We start from the raw sequence: 12,716 nt of genomic DNA, 5'->3' as shown, positions 1-12,716 counted from the left end.
CAAGAATGTTTTCTTCGAATATTTTGAATATACTTTTTTATTTTGAAATAATTTTAGATAATACAAAAAAGTTCCAAAGATAGTTTAAATTATACTTTATACTACTTATCCAGTTTCAGTTTCTCCTAATGTTTTCATTTTACATTATCATTGTATATTTGTCAAAACTAAGAAACCAGTATTGGTGTATTACTCTTTTTTTTTCCTTTCTTTTTTTTATTTTTAAAGATTTTATTTATTTATTCAACAGAGAGAGACAGCGAGAGAGGGAACACAAGCAAGTGGAGTGTGAGAGAGAGAAGCAAGCTTCCCGTGGAGCAGGAAGCCTGATGAGGGGCTCGATCCCAGGATTCCATGATCACGCCCTGAGCCGAAGGCTAAACTCCAAAAGGTATTTAAGTTTCTCCTGTTTTTATACTATTCTTTTGCTTCTGTCCTAGGACCCAACCAGAATACTACATTGTATTTAGCTGCCATGTCTCCTGGTTTCATCTGGTCTGTGACATTTTCTCAGTCTTTCCTAGTTTTTCATGACCTTGATAGTTTTGAGGAGTAAGAGCCAGGTATTTTGTAGAACATTCCTAAAATGTGATTTGTCGCATATATTCTCATGTTTAGAATGGTGTTATGGGTTTTGGGAAGGAATATTACAGAAGTGAAGCACACTTCTTATCACCTCATACCAGGGGGTACATGATATCAACATGGTATCATTGTTCATGTTGATTTTGATTGTAAGTGGTACTTGCCAGGATTTTCTAATGTAAAGTTACCATTTTTGCTTTCTACACTCTACTCATTGGAAGTGAGTTACTAAGTCCAATCTACATTTTGTATCAATACTCTGTGAGGAAAATTCGTTAATTTTCATTCATTTATTTATTCAATCATTCATTTATATCAGTGTGGACATATATTTATTTTACACTGTGGATTATAATTCATTGTTACTTATTTTATTCAAATTATTTTAGCTTGACCATTGGGAGCTCTTTCAGGTTGTCTTCTATGTCTTTCTGACATAACCTTATGCTTGTTTTTGTTTGTTTGTTTGTTTTATTTTGTTTTGTTTTTCGACTACTTCCTGTCTAGTATTCCTATCAAGCATTTTACTCAAAAAAAAAAAAAAAAAAAGAAAAAGAAAAGAAAAAGGAAAAAGCAATAACAACTGAAACATGTTTAAGTTTTCCTAACACTATGCCCTTTATGAAAGCAGAACATTTGTCATTGGTTTCAATTACTTACTACAGCAAGATGCCTGGGGATAGCTATTTAATTGGGTTAAGATGCTCTGTTAAAGTGTTTCTTTTCAGTCTAGCTCAAGGCTGGCTGATGCTTCTGAATCTCTCAAGGCCAACCTACATAATTTATTTGAATTCCTTATGCTTTTATGGACACCAATGGTATCTGCCACAAAACAAGGAACTGTATCTAAACACACCCTCCTTTACATTAATATGCAAATCTATCTTTAGACTTAAAATTTTTATATTTAGTTGTACTATTCTTTAGGAAATATGGTTTCCAAAATATTTCCTTTTAGTCAACCTGAGGTGGATGAAAGATGAGGCACATATAAGAGGTAAGTTAGATGTTCCAATGGATGATGGGGAACTCCAAAGTGCATGAGATGGTAAAACACATATGGTTATTTTTACATTTCCTCTTTTTTCATGTTCTCATGGTTAATAATAAGTGAATATGCCCAACCATGAGCCATTGCCCTGATAGATGTATTTGAATCTTTGTCATACAGATTTTTATACGGATGGGACCTCTTGCCTGTGTGACTGAGAAAATACAGTATAATATTTAAGATTAAGTTAAAAATCAATATTGTACACAATTATTATCTATCTATAAATTATTTAATAAATTCAGTAGGTTTTCTATTGAACTGTACGAGTTAACTACGTTAACATCACAGAATAAATGTTCAGAGTATACCTTTCTCCCATGTCATTTTATTTAGTCAAATGCTTTGGTTAATATTAAAATTAACCAATTCCAGATGTCAACAATTAAGTTCAATCCAACAAAACATTTAGTCAGGCACTTTCCGCAGACTGAGAATAAGAAGACTTTACATAAACATGTGTAGTGGGTTTTGAGTCTATCTTAAGATAAAATAGTTGTGTTTAGTGACTAAACATATCATTACACAGATGCCTGATCCCCTTTTGCAGCTGTTCTTGCTGTTTTGGTTCTCCTTAGCCCCTTTGCTTGTCTTTCTTGTGGCTCTCCCTTAGTGTTGCACTATTTGGGGGAAAATCTGCAGATGAGGGGTTCTGGCTGATTTTGTAATGTGCCTGCAGAAAGCTAAGCTTGCATTGTAATGAGGTCAGATTTTGTTTCTAAGCAAGGTCACGCTCTAGGGTTGGTAGAACTCCAAGGAAAATCAAAGTGCTGAAAGAAACATCTAAAAGGTGGTGATTCAGTAGGTGGCACTCTCTCCTCCCTGCAAATCCTGATGTCAATGCCCAGATTCAGTCTGTCTTTCAGAGTAGATTTACAACATGACCTCTTTTGACCATTAGGGAATCTGGTATAGAATAGTTATCTGGGGAAGCAGGTGATGTTTGTTTGTAGTTTTCTTAGAATACAAGGAGATTTCCTTGAATCTCTGTGTCCCATCTAAACATGAGCTCTATATTTTTGTGTTGCTTTACCTAGAATTTCAACCTGATGAGCTGAGCTAACTCTGCAGGCACGTACGCTGCTGAAAACCTTTATTCTGCTTGGAAAACACTTTCCTTATTTCCGTATGAGTTTTCTACTTCTGATTATTTATGAAATTCTCACTTAGCTTCCAGAGTTGCACAGATCTCAAAATTAGCCTGACTTGTAGAAGCTTCAAATTTTAATGACTACCAAAAAATACAAATACTGATTTCTCTGCTCTTTCTTCATGAGCTTGAAAACCACACTCTTAGCTTTTATTAAACTGAATGTCAACCAGGATCCAGGAGATAGATTTATTAATGAATTTGATTTCCTTCTGAAACCTCCTTTTCCTCAAATGTAAAAATAAAACAACAAAAAAATGAAGCTCATACTTTTCCATGACAAAAGGATGAAACATGTTTATTCCCACTTTAAAAAGACTACACTAACTCTACTTCAAAAAACATTCATGATGTCTCATTTAGACTGAAAATCAGTAATAGAGAAAGTGGAACTCTCCCTGCTCGATTACACAGAAGAATGTGCTAAATAAGTAGAAATAATCTAATATTAGTTGGATAAAATTATGGTTTAGTCTATCAGATTACTACATTTTCTTTTTAAATGTTTTTTTTTTTCTTTTTCATTCTCTGCTTACATTAGCCTTTTGCTTTGCAATGTGACTTTGCTTTTGTTAAAATGTATAAAGAAAGTCAGGTGTGACTGAGCTCAAGGTTTATAAGTGCAAAGGAGGATAAGTAAATTCATTTGAGGTTCCATTAGTTCAACCAGAAAAGGTTGGCCGGGTGTGATGTTTTGACATTTACTCAGCACCCACAGAATATTGTGCAGAGAGGGGAACAAATTCACACACATTCACAGTCATGCAGGGACACACATACACATACACACATGCACATGCAGGGTTACACTAAGTCAGCGAAACTTGATCAGTTCCAGATAGAAATGAAACATACAAGTTTCCCAAGAATATGAGATACATATAAACCATCTCCTTCCTCTAGTAATGTTGTTTGAACCCCTTGAATAGCTCTTTTGGACCCCCTGGAATCCTCCCACCAATTAAGCTTTGACACACCAACCAGTGCCAACCATAAACTCCAGTTACAAAATTATATGATCTGCAAATCTCCCTAAACTCCTTTGGCTCCTATTCCTAGGACAATACTGTGCTGTACATAGTATTAATTGTTTCTGATGACAGGGATAATTTTAGAGAGGACTTGGCTGGCTTCTCCGGTCTCCTTATTTGCACTTCTTTGTGACAAGTTCTGGAAGAAGCAAGGCATAGACGCTGTGAATTCCCCATAGCTAACTCACAGTTCTGAGGTTATATGCCTTCATGGGAATCCTGTATTCTTTTTTCTTACTTAAACAGGTCAAAAAATGCAAAGCAGCCTTTAGCTTGCATTGTTTGTGCTTGATTCTCTATAGCTTCGGTCATCTTCTTCGAATCTTGTTATATAGAGATTTTGAACAAATCTTGACTGCAAATAAGAAATAATCTCAGCTTTTGGGGGCTTGGGAAAATAGAAAAAAAACATATTTATATAGTGAAACACATCATCACATAAGAGTGTATTGGATCATAACCTTGGTGCCCCCTTGAAGTTTATAATCTAGCAAATCTTCACCTATGTTCCATGCTTTTGTACGTTTTTTTTCTTTCTCACCAGAATGCTTCCCCCAAACCCCTCCCTAATCCACTTTGCCTACCAGCAAACGTTTATTCATCTTTCAAAATCCAGTGCAGACATCCTCATTGGAAAAGCTTTAGATTACTCCATACCAGTGCAACTGAATTCATCTCTCCATTCCCTGTTCAGTGACTTTGCTTCATTATTGAGTCTCCAGGGCCATAGTATTGCACACTACTATTGGTGTGGATTGCACTATTTGTTATATGGATAGTGCCTTTGAAGTTGTGCAAAGAGGGTGAGGATTAGCACTATTTGTTATATGGATAGTGCCTTTGAAGTTGTGCAAAGAGGCAGATTTTGCCTAGAAACTACCACTATGGCTGCCACCCAGAACCTACTCAGTAGATACTGATTGAACTGAATTTGTCCAATGTAAAACCAGGAATTTCAACCATGAATATGCTGAACTTGAAATGGACTTTAGATGTCATCTAGATCAATAGACTCAAATTATTGATGAATAAACGACATGGAAAGCTGTGAGTTGATCAATGGTTTTTTTGCAAGGCTAGGTATTGGCAGATGAATTTGGATTAGAACCCAGTTCTTATGCATCCCTGTTTTCTACAGCAACAGCTGCGTCACACATTGCTGAAATGAAAAGGTACTATTCCAATGGGGAAATGTTGACTATAAAATCCTGCCCTTGGGAAGCGTCCCTGTGGAGAGAGGCACATTTCCTTCCAGTGTGTTAGACGACTGGAGCTCTAATAAATCAAGCAATCTCTTCGTCCATTCTTGGTTCTCAGGTTGAATAGTGCTTTGCATTCCTTACCTTGTAAGATCACAGAGTTCTCTACAGGTACTAATTAGGCCTCATGACACTCCCCTGTGGAAATGATCTTCTTATTATGACTAAAATGGTACTAAAGATATTTAAGGTGTTTAACCTAAAAGTGAAGAAAAGGCATTAAGTAGTCCAACCCCAGGCTCTCTGGTACTGAAAGCACTCCAGTGCCAGGAAGCTTGACAGCGTGGCCTGGGGCAAACTGAGGAAGTGGAGAAAGGCTTGTCTGTGGAGCACACCTTCAGAGAGACCATCTGTATTAGTCAGGGTTCTTCAGAGAAACAGAACTCAATATGTTATTAGGATATATATACACACACAAATATTATATATATATTTACATACATATATTAGGATAGATACACACACAAATGTATATATATATACATTCATATGTATATATTTCTGTATATATGTATGCATATATATCCATATATTTATATCTATCTATCTATCTATCTATCTATCTGAGAGATTTTGAGGAATTGGCTTATGTGATTATAGAGGCTAAGAAGTTCCATTATCTGCCAGCTGCAAACTGGAGACCCAGGAAAGCCAGTGGCGTAAGTCAGTCTGAGTTCAAAGGCTTGAAAACCAGGGGAGCCAATGATGTCTGTCCGAGGGTAGGAGAAGATGAGATGGAATGCCCCAGCTTAACTTGAGGCAGGCAAAAACAGGCAAATTCCTCCTTCCATCACCTTTTATTCTATTCAACCCCTGAATGGATTGGATGATGTCCACCCCCAATCTGATTTACTCGGTCTACCAATTCAGATATTAATCTCATTCAGAAACACCCTCACAACACACCCAGGAATAATATTTAATCTGGGTATCCTGTGGCCAGTCAAGTTGACATACAAAATTAAGCATCACACCATCCTATTTACCTTTTTTACATTCTTCGCTTCCACCCCACTTAGCTCTACCTTCTTTGGACATTTTTTTCCAGTTCTCCTTTTATTCTTTTAATCTTATTTGTAAATTCCTTTAATAACATGATGTTTAACCCTGATAATAGCTTGAAAGCATAGACTATTATGCCTTATGTCAGTATCCTTTCTCTAGACAATTGTTTTGTTTTGCATTTAATCCTACCTTACAGGGTGAAAATATGTATCGTGTACCTTTTATTTATCCAAACTAACTAATCTACTCTAAGCACCTATCTATCCATGCTGCATGGAAATTTATTTTGAACCACTTAGGGTTTTCTCTGTGCCACCCAGCACAATGCAGAAGTTGTGTTCAGGGGGCACCTGAGTGGCTCAGTAGTTGGGCATCTGCCTTCGGCTCAGGGCATGATCTTGGCGTTACAGGATCGAGCCCCACATCAGGATTCTCCGCTAGGAGCCTGCTTCTTCCTCTCCCACTCCCCCTGCTTGTGTTCCCTCTCTCTCTGGCTGTCTCTCTCTCTGTCAAATAAACAAATAAAATCTTTAAAAAAAAAAAAAGTTGTGTTCAGGAGCAGGGGTCTTATACATGAAAACTCAAAAAGAACCCTCAACTTTGGTCCATATTGATCTTTGCTAAAATGAGCATTGATTAATTCCCCTGAGTTTCTTAAATATGGGGGACATCTTGCTTCTGAGCCTCCCTTGGACATGGTAGCCCATGTAGTTCTTGGTACATGAGGTCATTTAGCCTCAGTGTGTTGTAAAAGTGACTAGGAAGGTCCCCACAGGTCATAAAATCCATGCCTTTTACAGTCTTTTGGGGAGTCTCCTCACCAGCTTCTGGACTTGAATTGCTTCTGCCTTCCTATCCCAAGCTCACTCTCCATCCTTTTTCCCCTGGTCACATCCTAAACACACTCTTCTGAATGGGTCTTTAGAAACAGAATTCTGTCCTCTCCTTCCTTTGGGAAAAGGAAAAAAATGAGACCATCAGTGAGGCTGTTTTCACTTATCCATTTTCTTCCTTCCTACCTTCCCTCCCTTCTTCCTACCCTACCCTCCTCCTTTCCTGACATAGTTACTCTGTTTCTTCTCCACATGCCTTAATAAATATTATCAAACCTAACTTTCATATTACCCTTGTATGCAGTTATGTTCCTAACATCTTTATGTTTTTATTTTCCTAAACTTGCCTTTATTGCATTTTATCGATGAACTCCTATTATGAAAACAAAACCAAGCTCAGATGTCACTTCAATCATTTTAAATAAGCATTTAATATTTATTGAATGATTCCAAGCTCTAGGGATATTTTAGTTAAAAAAATATAAGATTTCTGTTTTCATAATGCTTATCTCCTTCGTGAAGCATACTCTGCCGTTTCCTAGTACAGATATATAACTTCTGTTATAACAGTGTTTCTCAACCAAGGTATATTATTGCTATTATTGTGTTATATGTTAATCATTGGCTTTTCATATCTTTAATTCCTATAAATCTGGAAATCCTGGAAGCCCTACCTGTATCATTTTGGTTTTGTCCCCCTCTCTCCCCATTGCTTAGTATACAGTCTGGTATACATTAGGTGATCATAAAATGCTCATTATATTTTGGTGATTTCAAATCTTCCTGAGCATCCACTGTACAAAAAGCACTATAATATTCTTTTTAGCAATTGTAATATTTGATAAGATGGACATTAATACTCTCAAATAAACTAACATGAAGAAATGGAAAGTTATTGTTTAATGGGTATAAAATTTCAATTTTGCAATACGAAAAAGTTTTGGATATTGTTTGCACAACAATATGAATATACTTACTACTACTGAAGTTTACATTTAAAAATGGTTAAGATGGTAAATTTTGTGTTATGTGTATTTTCCCACAATAAAACCCCCCCAATAGTCAAACAGAATAAGTTTTGTTCATATTGTGATATCAAATAAAAAGTGATAATTCTCCTAAAAAATATGCAAATCTGATGGAATTCAGAAGATGAGGAAGTGACCAATGAAAGTCCCATCTTCTCTCTTCCAGAAACTTTGCCTATACCACTCTTGGAAGACTTAAGTGTCCTGTGTAGAAAATCTTTAGAATTTTATCAAATAAGTAACAAAATGTATGAGAAAAGAGAAACAGGTTAATATTGGTTGAATTTGAATCGACTCAAATCTGACAGAACTTCCTTGGTGAGTTTGTCCAGCAGACACTGAGACTTGTAGGGCATAGGCTTAAAAAAGAAGTCTGGATGCAAGATAGTGACTGAAAATTAACTCCAGCAAGGCTGGACCTATGACAGTATATCATGCCTAAAAAGGAAAAAGGGCATGGGAAGGAAAACAGAAAAAGCTAAAGACTGACCTTGTGGTATAACTAAGGGTACAAGAAGAAAGAAGAATTTATGAAGGGGATGGACAGGAAAGGTAAGAAGAGATATAAGCATACTGGTATATTTTTAACCTTCTAATAATTAAACTGATCCTTTGCTAATATCTTATAGTTTTAAAGGTAAAGTAATGATATGTATTTTTATTATCTATTAATAAATACTAACATTTATGTGATGCTTTAGCAGTTTACAAAGTTGCTCCTTAGAATATGATGATAAGGAAAGAACCCATTCTTCTGCTTCTGTAGAAAAATAAGTTCCAAGTATCATAGCTTATTTTACTGCCGCATGAGGAAACAACAGAAACCATGTTTTCCAACACCAATTATCATTCTCATTTTAAACATCATTTATTAACATCTCATTTTTAACAGCAACTCTCAATTTTTCCATACATTATCTTTTTTCTATTCTATTCTATTTCTATTAACTCCTGCAGAAGGGTAAAGTGGGTGATTTTATGATCATGGATGACTTCCAAGAGAACAAATTCAGTTGAAGGGCTGACATCTTTGCTAGCCTCCGAGGAGTGTGTGTACTATGACAATGGAGGTAGAGAATGTAGGTAACTTTTTGAAGCACTTTGGTAGTGAAACAAAGCAGAGTTAGGCTGTTTTCTCCAAGGGTTGTAGGATTGGATAAGACATTTTTCTAACATATAAAAGACCTGAGAACTGGGGTGCCTGGGTGGCTCAGTTGTTAAGCGTCTGCCTTTGGGTCAGGGCCTGATCCCAGGGTCCTGGGATCGAGCCCCACATCAGGCTCCATGCTATTCTGGGAGCCTGCTTCTTCCTCTCCCACTCCCCCTGGTTGTGTGCCCTCTCTCACTGGCTGTCTCTATCTCTGTCAAATAAATAAATAAACTCTTAAAAAAAAAAAAGAAAAAAGACCTGAGAACTTATAAGCAAATACAGTGGATAAGAAGGCAAACCATGACAGACTCCTAACTCCTAACTACGGGAAAGAAACTGAGGGTTGCTGGCGGGGAGGTGGGTGGGGTAACTGGGTGATGGGCATTAAAGAGGGCATGTGTTGTAATGAGCGCTGGGTGTTATATGCAACTGATTAACTACTGAACTCTACCTCTGAAACTAATGATGTTCTATATGTGGGCTAATTAAATTTAAATTAAAAAGAAGAAAAAAAACAAGAAATGGAAAAATGTAAGTAGGGAGAGAAATAATAGATGGAAGGGGTCCTTGAGGAGACAGAAGGAGATAGAATCAAGAGGTGGTGCGATTAGCTTACAAAAGCAGAAGAGACATTTTTCTCCTAGACACAAAAGAGATGATCAAAGACTACCTAAAGGTAAAGTAAGATAGGGAGTGAATGGTATGGTTATTGACAAATTTTTTGAGATGGAGAGGAGAGAAGTCACAAGCTCCGGATAACTTCATCTTTTTCTAGAGAATGATAAAGGACATGAGAGTGAGGGAGAAGATCTACATGGGACTATACGGAAAATTTGAAAGGGATTCTGCTTCAAATGTTACCTGGCACCAGAAAGTAGAGCCTTTAAAATGTTCAGAATGAATGTAACCCACTGTGCTCAGCTTTTGGTATCTAAGTATCTTTCCTTGCTGAAAGAAAATAGGGAGAACAGCCATGGAGAAAGGACTAATTCCAAAGAAGGGCAAAGAGAATTCAAGATAAACTGGAATATCTTGTTGTGCCTAAGAATTGAAAGTGCTCAAAAAATGATAAAAATGTGTAAAAAGTACAAAGGAGCCAGATTGAAGTGGTTTCCAAAAGACAAATCTGAGACAATTTGTGCATCAACATAAATAATGTTGCTAAAGTGTTATAATCCACTGAATAAAATAAGAATATCTGAGCCCATACTGATAACCAATGAATAAATAAACATTTGGAGAGAAGGTAAAACAGAATGTCAGCTAATAAATGTAGAATAAATGAAAGAGCAAAATCACCATGTGCAATCACCATAATAATAATGGAATCACACAGAAATCAACAATGGAGCTATAACTAGCCTGTGAAAATTTCATGAGGAATATTGTGTTTACAAGGTCTTAAAGTATCTCCCCACAAATTATTTATTAATTACAGGGAAAGTGGTAACTGAGTGGAGACACGTAACAGTCATCACTTCAACCACGAAATCAAAGTTAAATTTACGTGAAATGGGACAAATCAATTGACATTCTGTGTCCCCCAATGTGATGCACTGAGAAGGACATGTTATTACATCTGTGGTATTCCTGCCTAAAAATGCATACCTTAAATCTAACCATTAGAAAGCATTAGACACACCAAACTGAGGAATATTCTACAGTATAACTAATCAGTACTCTAAAAATGTTAATATGATGAAAGACAAAGAAAGGATAAGAAATGGTTCCAGATTAATGGAGGGTAAAGAGACATGACGAGTAAATTAAATGGATTATCTTGCATTGAATCCTGATTCAGAAAAAAGTTGTGGTAAAGAACCAATTGGAAAAACTTGAATATTGGCTGTAAATAAGAGCATTTAATAATGTTTAATTTCCTGCCTTTCATAACTTTACTATGATTACATAGGATAATGCTTTTGTTCATCGGAAATATATACTGAAGTTTTCAGGAGTACAGGCTTGATGAGTGCAATTTGTTCTTAAGTGGTTCAGGAAAAAAAAATGGTATGCTTAATAGAGAGAAGAAAATGTTCAAGCAAATGTGGCAAAATATTAACAATTTGTGAATCAGGAAGAAGAGAATATGAAAATACTATTTTTGAAATTTTCTCCAAGTGTGAAATTATTTCAAAGCAAAAAGTGAGAAAATAATGAAATTTACCACCAAACAAATAATTAACGAGCACGTAGTAGACACAAGAGCTGGGAGAGACGTGTCAGGTACAGTTTCTGGTTTCAGGTGGTCCCCAGTTTATAGCAAGAGACAGACAGAAAACCAGCACTCAGGACGCTCTGAAACCAGTGCTACAAGAGGGAGAGAAATGGAGTAGGCTTATAAACAACCCTTAAGCTGGAAAGTGAGGTCAAAAAGTTGGCTGGTTCATTTTACTTCTCTCTTCAAAACTTTCAAAGGGCTTCCTATTGCCTACCAAAAATCAAACAACACAAAAAAACTTTGAATATGTTAGCCCAATGAGTTTCATCTACTTTGCTGAGCCCGGTGACATTGTCCTGGCTGCCTGGGGGTTGTTTTAAGAAATGTTCTGAGGCCACGCCATGCACTGAGATACATGGGGACATCTGCCATAGAGCCATGGATCTGGAGGCACTGCCCACATGAGTTTGCGACAACTGCCATAACCAAGGACTGCAAACAATGTGGCTTAAACGGCAGAAATAAATGGTCTCACAGTCCTGGGGGCTGGCAGAGTGAGATTACGGGGTCCGTAGGGTTGGTTCCTTCTGAAGGCTGTGAAAGGAATTCTGTCCCATGCCTTTCCCTTAGCTTTTGACAGTTTCTGGCAATCTCTGGCATTCCAGACGCATCACCCTGATCTCTGCCCTCATCTTTTCATAGTGTTCTCCCTATCTGTGTCCAAATTTCCTCTTTTTATATAGACACAGTCATACTGGATGAAGGCCTACCCTAAGGACCTTGTCTTCACTTGACGTTCTACAAAGGTGATTTCACAACTGTGGTCACATTCATAGGTACTGGGAGTTAGGATTTTATTTTATTTTATTATTTTTTTAAAATATTTTTTAAATTTTATTATGTTAGTCACCATACAGTACATCCCTGGTTTTTGATGTAAAGTTCGATGATTCATTAGTTGCGTATAACACCCAGTGCACCATGCAATACGTGCCCTCCTTACTACCCATCACCAGCCTATCCCATTCCCCCATCCACCTCCCCTCTGTAGCCCACAGTTTGTTTCTCAGAGTCCATAGTCTCTCATGCTTCATTCCCCCTTCTGATTACACCCCTTTCTATATCCCTTTCTTCTCCTACTGATCTTCCTAGTTCTTTTTTTTTTTTTCTTTTGGTATTAATTGCTTTATTTTTTTTAATGATTTTTTTATTATATTATGTTAGTCACCATACAGTACATCCCCGGTTTCCGATGTAAGGCTCGATGATTCATTAGTTGTGTATAACACCCAGTGCACCATGCAATACGTGCCCTCCTTACTACCCATCACCGGTCTATCCCATTGCCCCACCCCCTTCCCCTCTGAGGTCCTCAGTTTGTTTCTCAGAGTCCATAGTCTCTCATGCTTCATTCCCCCTTCTGATTACCCCCCTTTCTATATCCCTTTCTTCTCCTACTGATC

General features: G+C 37.0%; 1 protein-coding gene across 8 annotated transcripts in view; it reads left to right on the top strand.

Moving 5' to 3' along the window:
- The window catches only part of LOC123775788 (cytosolic beta-glucosidase), an 889,125-nt gene that overhangs the window by 650,229 nt on the left and 226,180 nt on the right, over positions 1–12,716 (top strand). For 4 of the 8 annotated variants that reach the window (XR_015725387.1, XR_015725386.1, XR_015725385.1 and 1 more), the window contains exon 9: positions 251–391. The gene's annotated coding sequence lies outside the window, so the exon portion shown is untranslated. Of the gene's footprint in view, positions 1–250; positions 12,420–12,716 lie in introns of those variants that run through there. The other 4 variants (XR_015725391.1, XR_015725390.1, XR_015725389.1 and 1 more) reach the window with 1 other exon arrangement.

This window comes from Ursus americanus, chromosome 8 (genome assembly GCF_024610735.1).
Source record: "Ursus americanus isolate L20-20 chromosome 8, mUrsAme1.1.p, whole genome shotgun sequence".
Classification (NCBI taxonomy): domain Eukaryota; kingdom Metazoa; phylum Chordata; class Mammalia; order Carnivora; family Ursidae; genus Ursus; species Ursus americanus.
The sequence above is the reverse complement of the archived record's forward strand: the minus strand, read 5'-3'. Positions and strand labels throughout refer to the sequence as shown.